Raw genomic sequence first — 10992 nt, 5'->3', positions numbered from 1 at the left:
GTATATATACCCCCCTTACAGTTCAGCCTTTTAGAAGCAAGTGGTGAGCTACAAAGTGGCCTTGCTGAGCTACACTTACCTGCATGAGGACGTGTTCTCTTGCGTTAATTTATTTGACTCAGCGAGTGTTGCTCTATGTAAAGTTGGTAACAGATATTAATGCTTCCACATCCATGGGTTGTAAGGGATGTAAAGGCATCATCCTCATCATCGTGATCATCATCATTTTCGTCACCAGTGCAGCCATCATGCATGTGCTGATGTTGCTTGATTCCTGTCAATCTTTCTGTTCTTATCAAAACTTGTCCAAACGTACTGTAGCAGTGAATCCCTTTGAGATTGGTCACTAAACTGGTTTAAAACACAACATCAAGCTTTAAGGGCAAAACTTTGCACTTACATGCTGATTTAGTCACGCATATGTTGCAGGAAAAATGTCCTCTTTTGTGCAGGTTCAAATGTTTCTCATCTTTCTGTTTCTCTTGATGGTTGTTGTCAGATAATTCTAAGATAAAATAAACCTCAGCAGTAGTACTTTTTAGATACGGCGAGGAGACACCATGTGCGTACCTGCTTCTTAAGGCACTGTGAAAATCATCCTTCAGGACTTTTGGGCACACCGTCGATAGTATGAGGGGAAAAAAACCCTCGATTTGCTTCAATAAATGCTTTACGTGCTAGCTGAATACATGTGTACGTTTGATAATCTGATACCAGTAATGAGTCTTTTAATAGATCCTCTGCTTCATTGTATTTTTAAGTGTTTACGTCATTAATGAAGATATTTTGTGATACCAGGATTTGTGTGTATGAGTTGTCAAAAAGACAATAAACGTACGATTTCCTGTTCACTTGATGATTTTGATTTTAATAAATCAGGTGTGAACATGTCATGTTGGCAAGGGTTCTAAAAATATGTCAGGCGGCAGCCACCAGATGGCAGTGTTTAATAAAGTTTAACCAGAAGAGCAGTTTACTGTTCAATAAGCCTTTAGAAACGAGTAGAAAATTATGTTTAGCATATATTATCTTAAACATTGCTATAATAAATTGTGTCTTCAAGGTTGTTTAAATCACCACCAGATGTAAGGTTTATGCCATGGGTGCCCTAAATTAACATTATTGATAATTACCAAAATAATTTTGTATATTTCTTTAATGGTTAATTCACCAGTTAAGCTCTTAATATGAAGTGAATTTTTAAATGTCTTTTTTCCCAAAAACATAAAAATAGTAAAGCACATTATTATTATTATTTTTTAAAGGGGTTGAATATTAAGATTGATTCATTTCCGACTACAGTGTTCTGTCTTAGATTTAGGCATGAAAACAAGAATTCTATTTATTTGCCTCATAAATAACAATATAGTTTTTACTTTTAAAATCCCATTTGATGAATTTAAAATAGTAATAATTGTGTTTTCTTGCATTTGTTACAGTTTGTCTTTTAAATTTGTTAAGCACCCTAAGACTGTTTGTCTCCATAAATATGCCAGTCTCCTGTTATATCATTTTTATGTTTTGATTTACTTAGTTGCATACAGGGCAGTATTTATAGATATAAGACAAATGTAATAATTTAATCATCTGGAAATATGTGAAAAAAGGGTTCTCAGAATATTTAAAAGCAGAATTATTACTGTTTGTGTTTAGTGTTAGAATAATGTTTATTAAACCAGCTTTATCTGTTTTCCTCAATACCAACATATTAAATGTCTTTTCCACTAAATTGTAAATTATTTGTAAATCGTTAGCATTATTTACTCATTTGTCGATTAAGTTATTAATCATAGTGTACGTGCCACAATTGAGAATCGGTGAAGTATGAATATAGTTTTTGAAATAGTTTTCTGCCAGTTTACTTAGCTGGAAGTTACTGTGTAATATCATATGCCACCAGGAGAGGATGCTCTACACCTCTCACCGAAGAGGACTCTATGTCCAGTATAATTCATCTACATCTTCTGAAAAAAGTCCCAGAAAAGTGAAGGAGACGGAGTTTTACATATTTAGGCAAAAGAATGTACAACATCAGTCACAGTTTCTTTTGCATCAGTATTGTTTATAACAAAATACAACATATTTACATTAAATATTTGTCATAACTGTTATGACAAATAATTTTGCAGCTATATGGTTGTTTTTTGAAGGACATGGCGGCAGAAATTCTACAGGAAAACAGCATTTGTTCATGCAAATGTTTACTTTGCAGGGTGTTCAAAAAGATACTGTTCCCTTTATACTTTTTCCACCATCAAATCAAATGCCATTTTAATACAAGCCAGTAGGCAGGTCATGTTTTTGAGTGTAAGCTGGCTTTTGCAGGACACAGACTGATACAGTACTCCTGCATAATATTTAAAAAACAAAGCAGATTTTTCCTATTCATGGCTTTCAATCCACTTATTGTGGTTTCACCCCACTTGCTACTATATGCAACAATACAGATGGTGCACTTACAGAGCACTTTTGCCGGGCTAATTTTGCAACATGGACGCTCTGCAGGAGAAACTCATTATACAGTGTGTGTGTGTGTGTCTGTGTGGGGATCTGTGTGCGTGTCTGTGTGTGTACATGGACATAGACATGATATTTCTTTTCTTTGAAATCTCTCTCTCCACTAACATGCTAGCCATTACTAAACAATGTGTGGTATACAGTAGGTAAGTATTCAGATGGAAGGTCTGTGCTCTAAAACCCGAAACTGAGAACTATTTGCCAATACACCAAAAAAGACAAAAATAAACACAGAAAGCAGAACAGTGATTAAAATGCACCAGAAATTCAGCTAACTGTAGTAAAGTGAAAACAATGTAGACCTTTGTATGATACAGCACAATTTATGCAAAGCCTTTTTTGTTCACCTTCAAAGAGCACAACCTGAAATAATGTTACTTTTGTTTGTGTCCGCATTTTGTCTCTCCTCATCTGCCACTACTCAGCACTACGCAAAATGTTAAAATGATTACAGACATTTCTCAAAGATAATTCATGCAGTTAGGCACATGGCTTATTTTATGCATCGCCACGCTGAAATAATGTCTCAGATTAGAAACAAAACCTGCTTAAAATGCCAATTACAATTAAAACAATACTAAATGTGCAATAATTTATATATGATATTGCTATAATTTGTCAGTCTATAAAGAAGGTTACAATTTAAGAGATATACCAAGTATTTAATCGTTCCAGGCCTTCATTTTTTTTTCAAATGAGAAAATTTGTTGTTTTACTTCTACTTGTTTTTTCTTAATAGAAACAGTTTTAAACTTGATGGAGCCAAGGACCTGGAGAAAATATTCCAAATGATCCAAATGTTCAAAGGCCCCCCTCTTAAATAAACAATAACCAATAATTTTACTAGAATTTTAAGATGCCATGAGAATAATTTGTTTACTCAACTTTTTTTTAATCTAAATACTTTGGATGTGACATGATGCATCATGTTCATCCTAGAATTTAAATATAACATAAGAGGGAAATTTGGACATATAATTATTGTTTTGTCATTCTTAATAGTGATTTAGATTTTAACTTTATAAAATTACATCGTAGTTTTTAAATTTTTAGCAAATTATTTTTTCACATGCCTTGCTTGGGCTCTACTGTCCCAGTAGTACTAGTATTGAATATTTTTTCATATATTTTGTAGTCTGCAGCTGCTTTTAAAAGCAACAACACACAGTGTTATTAAATATAGAACACGAGCTAAACCAGTAATCTAGCTACACTCTATATATGTCAAAAATACTTTAAGTGAATATTTTAAACCAAAAAGCAAATATACCAACAAATCTCAAAGGTTTTGCACAGCCTCTGATTTAGTTGCAGCTCCTCCCAGGTATGTCCTCAAAGAGGAGAGCAGCGTTTGAGAGATGAATGCAAAATGGGACAGAGGGCAAGGGAGGAGGTTGAACTTGGAGTGTGGTTTTGATGTGTATGTGTGAGATACTTTTACAGGACCAATAATTTTTTATTAACGTTTTTCAGAGAGCTGAGAACTTCCTCAAACTGGAGGATGTTGCAATAGATTAGATGGTGTTGGGGAGTGAGCATGGCGAATCATGGCAGAATTTTTTTGTGTAGCTCTGTTATGATGTCATGATTCACTGCTTTAGATCTAAAAATCTTAATAAGTTGAAGTTTAGAAGGAAGTAAATATAAACCGAGGCATTGTTGTCTCTCTGGTATGGGCAAAGTAATGTGTGTGTTTCACCATGTGTGTGTTTGTACTCCACAGGGTGAGGTTTAAGCTGGACTGCAGAGAGGTGAAGTGCCTTCAATCCCTGGGAGTGGAACGCATTTCCTTTTGTTGCCCTCCAATTTTTGACTGGCTTGCCCCAGCACATGAGCATGATGGGGCTGTTCCTATTATCCAACTTCCCAGACCCCTCCCTCCACCTCACCCCCACCCTACCCTGCTCTGCCTATTCCCAAAGCGACTGGCATTCCTGGGGGCCACCAGTGAAGCAGCTTTTAGAGGGAAGGCCCGCTGGCTCCTGGGTGGCCTCTTGTGCACAGGCTCGAAGGGGAGGAGACAATGTCTTATTAATTGACTGGGCGTCTTGGGCAGAGTGCAGGAATTTGCAGAAGGGGGATCCATGGAGGGGCGGGATGACTGAGGAAGATTCACAGTCCACCAGCAGAGATTCATTGACCTCTGTTTCAGATTTATGTCCGTTTGATTTACACTGCGGCAAGGAGGACAAGATAGGAGGCAATGCGGAGGTGGCTGCACTGCAGTAACACAGAAACTATTTTTTAAAATGCCTTTTAAGTCAATAACTTTTAAGTTCTGCAATATTAAAACTTTCCAATTTGGCTGCAATTAGATATTTTTCAAAACGTCTCAGAGTCCAACCTAATTTCACAACATAGATGGTATTTCTGAGATGTATAATACACTAATTTTAGTTTATTTGGACCAAAATAACACATTTTTCTTCTCATAAAAATTGACATATCTGTTTTCATTTAATCCTAGTGTATTTCTACTTTCCTGCACATTTTATTTCAAGTTTAGCCTGACTTTATTTCATTCAATATTACATCAGTTTTATAAAGCAGCTCCAAATACAGGATGACAATACTACTTCCTGTTAATGCAGTTCACTTTGGTTATTTCTCCCTTCTTCCCCAGTGGCTATTGGTTAAATACATGATGTTCAGCATCATTCACCATAAAGATTTGTTTGGCGTTACCTTTAGGCTATAAAAAAAAAAAAAAAAAAAAAATTACATGAATTCAAGTATAGTGACATAGTTTTCTGTTGACGCTAAGGTGCTGAAAAATGTCAAACATCAATGTCAAACAAAGACCCTTCTGCATATGACTTGTGGGTTTGTGCAAGTTTGATGGAGTGGGACAGGACAGGGAGGGGTTGTTTTGGGTGGGGGGGTGGTGAGGGGGCTGGGATGGGGATGAACTATCTCCCCATGTGGTCTCCCCCCAGGTGTCCTCACCCTAATCCTGTTACATGTGTCCCCCATTAGCACTAATGGAGCAGCCATTGTCCCCCCGTTGTGTGCTGTTGCACCCTCGGCCCAGTCACCTTGAGTCAGTAAACTCAGCTCTGTCATGTTTGGACTGCTTCCCACAGCCAGAGGTCTCCATGACGACTGTGGACCCCACTCACTCACACATGCACTGACTCACTCACACACACTTCATTTTGTATGCATTAAAATGTAAAAATACATTTTTCTGCTTTTGGATGAGCTGACGCCTTAAAACACAATCTAAGATGCATGATGCATGCATGATGGTGTTTAGTAAATGACAAATATTAATGACCCTTTTAGTACATTATTTGGTTTGTGTTACATCAACACTGTTGTGTAAAGTCCAGAAACTTTGTGACACTGCTTTAAAAATATTTATATGTTATTAATAAAGTGTAGAATTTGCTTTGTAGATAGAAAGTGCCTTTATTATCACTTTTATGCTTTAATTTAAACAAAGGTTTCTGCACAAAAATATGTTAGACCTAAAATGTCCCTAAAATGTTAATTTCTTTATTTTTTTTTAAAAAATCTTGCTCTGCAAATGTGCAGAAAACACAGATGTTTCCCACACTTCTTGTAGAAAGATAGACAGTTGGATGGGTAAAATGAGCGGAGACGAGCGCGCATGTAGACATCTTGCTTGGTACATTTTCAGGTGACCTGGCCCCCATGCTGCATCCATCATGTAGAGACTGATTGAGCTGACCTTCAGGCCTGCCCTACCGACCCCTGGGCTTCCTGTTCTTTGTCAGCCTCTCACAATACCACTGGTATCACACAGACAGGGGAGGTCTGAGAACCGACCAGGGGAGTCCACCCAGGCCACGCTGGGGATGCGGGGGGTAGTGATGGGGTGGGGGCAGGAGTAGAGAGGGTCTTTGGGGAGGGAGCTGAGAACCCCCTTTTCAATTTCACCCGGTCTTTCCAAATTAGAGAAAAGGCAGAGAGTGGTGTCCTCTGTCACCCTGCCACACAGGGACCTTTAAAAAGCAGCCTCAGTGGTTTTTCAAGTGAGGTGTCTTCTCAAGAGACAAAAAAAGAGGAGAAGAATAAGTGGGCGAAGAATTTAATTGTGGCCCTGTGTGAGGACTGGCAGTAGGAGGATGGCCACTCTAGGTTTGTAAAGGATTCAGGCAGTTTTCTTGTCCTTCCTCTGTGCCTTTCTTTGGACCCATGTATTCTGAGGGGCCTTAAGAAGATGATCTTTCTCAGGTGACTCTTATTAACAGTGATGGAAGACATACATTTAGTGAGGTGAGTTCCTGTATGGCAGGGTGAAACTACAAGCCCTGAAATTAAATTCTTACTTAGGTAGAGGAGAATGCAGCAAAAGCATAAACAGTTCTGAAAGTGTGTATTCCAAGAGTCCATGGGGTTTTGGGGTTGACTTTTTCTGTAAAATATTTTGTTACTTTACCTCTTTTGGGATTGACCTGTTATACTATCTAAATGAAGCCAATCAAGACATCTAAAAATTGACAAGGAATCCAATTAAATATTACTTTTTGGGAGAGTGCAAACAAGGCAAAAAAGTTGGGGACCCACTCACACATTAAGACCTTTGGCCTTCCTGGGCTAAGATCTGCTTTTTAAACAACTAGCATACACAAAAGGCTTGCTTGTACATGTGTAAAAACTGCCAGGTCAAGGTGAGGATAGATGAATATGAAAACTCTGCACACAGCACAGTGTAGGTGAATTCTGCACAATGGCAGACTTCTGCTATGATAAGCTTGTTCTTCTTATGTAAAATTTCAATGTCAAATGTAAAAAGGAAAGGTCCTACAGTCAATAGGTGTAGCGGAATTTTAAAAAATGGATTAGTACTGAAGTACTACAGTACTGTGTAAAAGTCTCAAGTTGCCCCTTATTTCTTTGTATTTTGCTAGGAAAAAGGGAAATAGAGGCAATTTAGAGACATACATGGATCTATAGCATTTAACTCAAAAGCAGAGTTTGTACAGTTCTAACAAGTCAATATTTGGTATGACCATCTTTATTCTTCTTCACAGCCTGAACTCCCTTAGGCGAGCTTTCTTGTAATTCCTTTAAGTAGTCTTCAGGAATAGTTCTCCAGGTATCTTGAAGGACAATCAAAGCTCTTCTTTGGATGTTGGCTGCCTTTTGTTCAATTCTATTATTTGTTCAATTCTTATTATTAATTTTGACGTCTGGCTCTGGGGAGGCCAATCCTTGACTCATGGTGTTCCATTGTGTGTTTTTCTATCCAGGTATGCTTTTACCGCATTGCCAGTTCGTCATGCCAGTGTCATGTCATGCTAAAAAATGTAGTCGTTACCAATAAGATGATAAACTCTTATTTTGGACATATAAAGCAAACAGACTAGTATATACACACTATATATATACAGATATACACAGATACCTGCATATACATGTACACATACGTACACATATTTGCTCAAACAAAATAAGCAAAGTCTCGGTGACTTGGAATAATCCCTGCCCCACAGTCAACACTCTACAGACTTACCATATTCATCCTTATCCCCAGTTCCCTTTAGCACTATAATCTATAATGATAGATATCATTTAGATATAAATTAGCATAATTATATATACTAGCAGTCATCAGTTTTATTAATTTCATATTCTATTAGATACTATTGCATGGTGGATCAAAATCTCTCTGTTTCTCTTACTTAAACATGGCTTACAGCCGCCCTTCCACTAAGACTATTCGTGAACAATAGATCATTTGTCTGAAAGTGATCAGGAACACGGACTGGTCTGAAAATGATTGAAAAAGCAGCCATGTTAAAAAAAAATTATTTTAAAGACCTTCAGAAAGCTTGGAGAAGTATTGCTCAAGATAAAAAATAACAAGACAATTTAGCTCCTAGGAAGCAAGATATGGCACATAGTTACTGCTCATTAAGAGCAACATAGAGAACCAACTGCTTGGGCTGAAAAGGATCCAGACAAATTTTAAAAAGAGTATGCTTCTAGTTTTGTATTTATTTATTTATTTTTAGCAGCGTTCACAACACCACCTTTATGTTTCTCTCTGGTTTATTCATGCTTATACCTTCATGTTCATGTGTGCGTTCCAGTTCTTAGTCATGAGGATACATGAAGTGCTGTCTAAAGTACCTACTGGTTACCATGACAATACTTCTTCAGAGAGGTTTGGGACAATCACCTACCTGTATTCCTTGTATTTCTTCAATGTACAAGTGATCTTAATATGAGTTGTCCTTGTGTCCCAAGATACATGACTGTGCGAATAAATTGTGTTAATCGATTCTGGATTCACAAAGGTCCATTCATTACATGGTCAAAGTAAATGCTTATTACCTCCACGCATGCTGCTCTTTCAACACACAATATGTACAACATCCTTGTAATGGTTAATTTATATGAATAAAATCAATAACGCTGCATTGAGCGACCCTGAAGGTAACAAAATCCTGGGTAAAAGAAATGTTATGTGAGTTGTCATGAAAAAGAGGGGCTAACAATATCTTAATGACTATCGGGGGAGGGGGGAGGACAACTCATAATAGTGAAACACAGAAATTTAAAATAAATACCAGTTTATGATCATAAATATAAACCTATATGACACATATTTTACTTGCTGTTCTATTTCACTGTGTAAATATGTATTTTTTTTTGTTTTACTTATACTTACACTGGTTAACCCATCAAAGCTTAAATTCTGTTATAGAAACCTGAAGTTTCACTTAGGTTTGTAAAATGCTTGCCACAGAGGGGAGTGCAATTTGGCAGAATTTCATCCCTAATGCCCTTCTTGATGCAAACACAGACCAGCTAGGGTTGAACCAGCAACCTTGGACTTGCTAAGCAAACATGTAAGCCATTACACTATGTAACAATTTGTAACAATTTTAATCACCCATAGTTTTGCAACGGCTGTGTCAGTAGAGCCTGTAATTAATGCCTTTTCATTAAGTCATGAATGTTAGCATCACATCCTCATACATATATTGTGTTTTTAAAAATGATCTAATCATTGTTGATGTTATTGGTAGCAGCTTTGGTAGCCTGATGATTTTTTTCCCGAATGAGAATGAAAATCCTCATGAAAAATGAAAATGTATTTTTTTTGTAAAATGACAGTTATTGCTGTGGGACTATGATTTGTATGATACAATGTGGAAACTAAGGTTTATTGTTTTCTTAAAGATAGAAAGAAAGTATTGATGAGAGACTCCACCAAGTAATAGAAGGTAGCAGAACAAAGGCTAACACCAACCTTTGCATGACCTTTAATTGCAAACAAATTGATGTTATGGTGCATAAAGAAACCTTATAAATCTTTTAAATGTACCCCTTTGAATCACTACTGCATTTCGATTCCTGTTACCTACCTTCATCAAGAATAACATGAAATGTTAAAGCTAACAGTGTAGCAACTATCTCAGTGACCTACTGTCAGCTGCTCCCTGTCCCTCAGAGTCCTGGAAGCACCTGGTCAGGATGTGGTCGTCTCAGCCCAGACTGCAGACCTATGGCCCAGCACACTGAAGCTCCACTTCTTTTTCTTCAAATTCATTTGCATTGCTAATGCGCAGGAGACAGCTGTCATCTTGCTGCGACCATGATCAATCCAAAGCCAGGGGGAAAAGGTGGAGGGAAGGAGAAAAAAAGATAAATAAAACTGCCGGATAAATAGGTTGGCCTATTATCTTCTGGCCTTGCATGGGTGCTGGTCCTTGAGAGAATGAATTTCAATGAAAGTCTCTTTTCACTGGGGGGGAGAAGAAAGAGAATAAAATACTGGGGGGGAAATGCCTAGAGAAACAATTGGAAGCAGAAAATTAAAAGAGGGTTGAAGGAAAGCAAACAAGTTTTGTTTTCAGCTCCCTTGTTGAAAGTACTCTCCATAAAACAATGGAAAACATCATAAAGGTAAGGTGATTCATCCTGAGCATGTATCCATGTGAGGGCTCTTCATTCAGCATGTAGACGTGTCTTTTCTTGAGAACACATATACCTGATTACTCAGTTTTCTTTTTTTGTGTGTGTGGTTTTTTTTTTTTTTTAGATTTCCTGAAAGTCTGTCTGGTCAGGATTGTTTACAGCAGTCTGGTGCAGCAACAACAGTGTTGTATTTTTTCCCTTGAAGTAAATGAAATGCCCTTGTATCAATAGGTCTTTCATTCAAACCCTGTATTTTCTATTTGTGATGTAGCTGACAGTTATAGCTTTTGATGGAGCCATGTGGGGGCTGATTTTTATTTTCATAATGTTTTTTCAGTTTCTAGTATTAAAGAGGGAAAACATACTCGAAGAATATTCCTGGTGTTTCACTGAAGTTACAGGTAAACACTGATGAAAAGTCATACACTTCACTGAAAAATGTTAGAGTGTCATCTTTTTACATACTAAAGAATATTACCTGATTACATATTATTTATTTAGAAAGACTAATAATAAGAAATAGTGTGGTAATAGTGGTGTACTAAAGTGGAAACAAGAAGGTAATAATATGGAGATAGC

This window comes from Neolamprologus brichardi, chromosome 19, assembly GCF_056152115.1.
Source record: "Neolamprologus brichardi isolate AB-2024 chromosome 19, ASM5615211v1, whole genome shotgun sequence".
Lineage (NCBI taxonomy): Eukaryota > Metazoa > Chordata > Actinopteri > Cichliformes > Cichlidae > Neolamprologus > Neolamprologus brichardi.
This window is presented reverse-complemented; position numbering follows the sequence as displayed.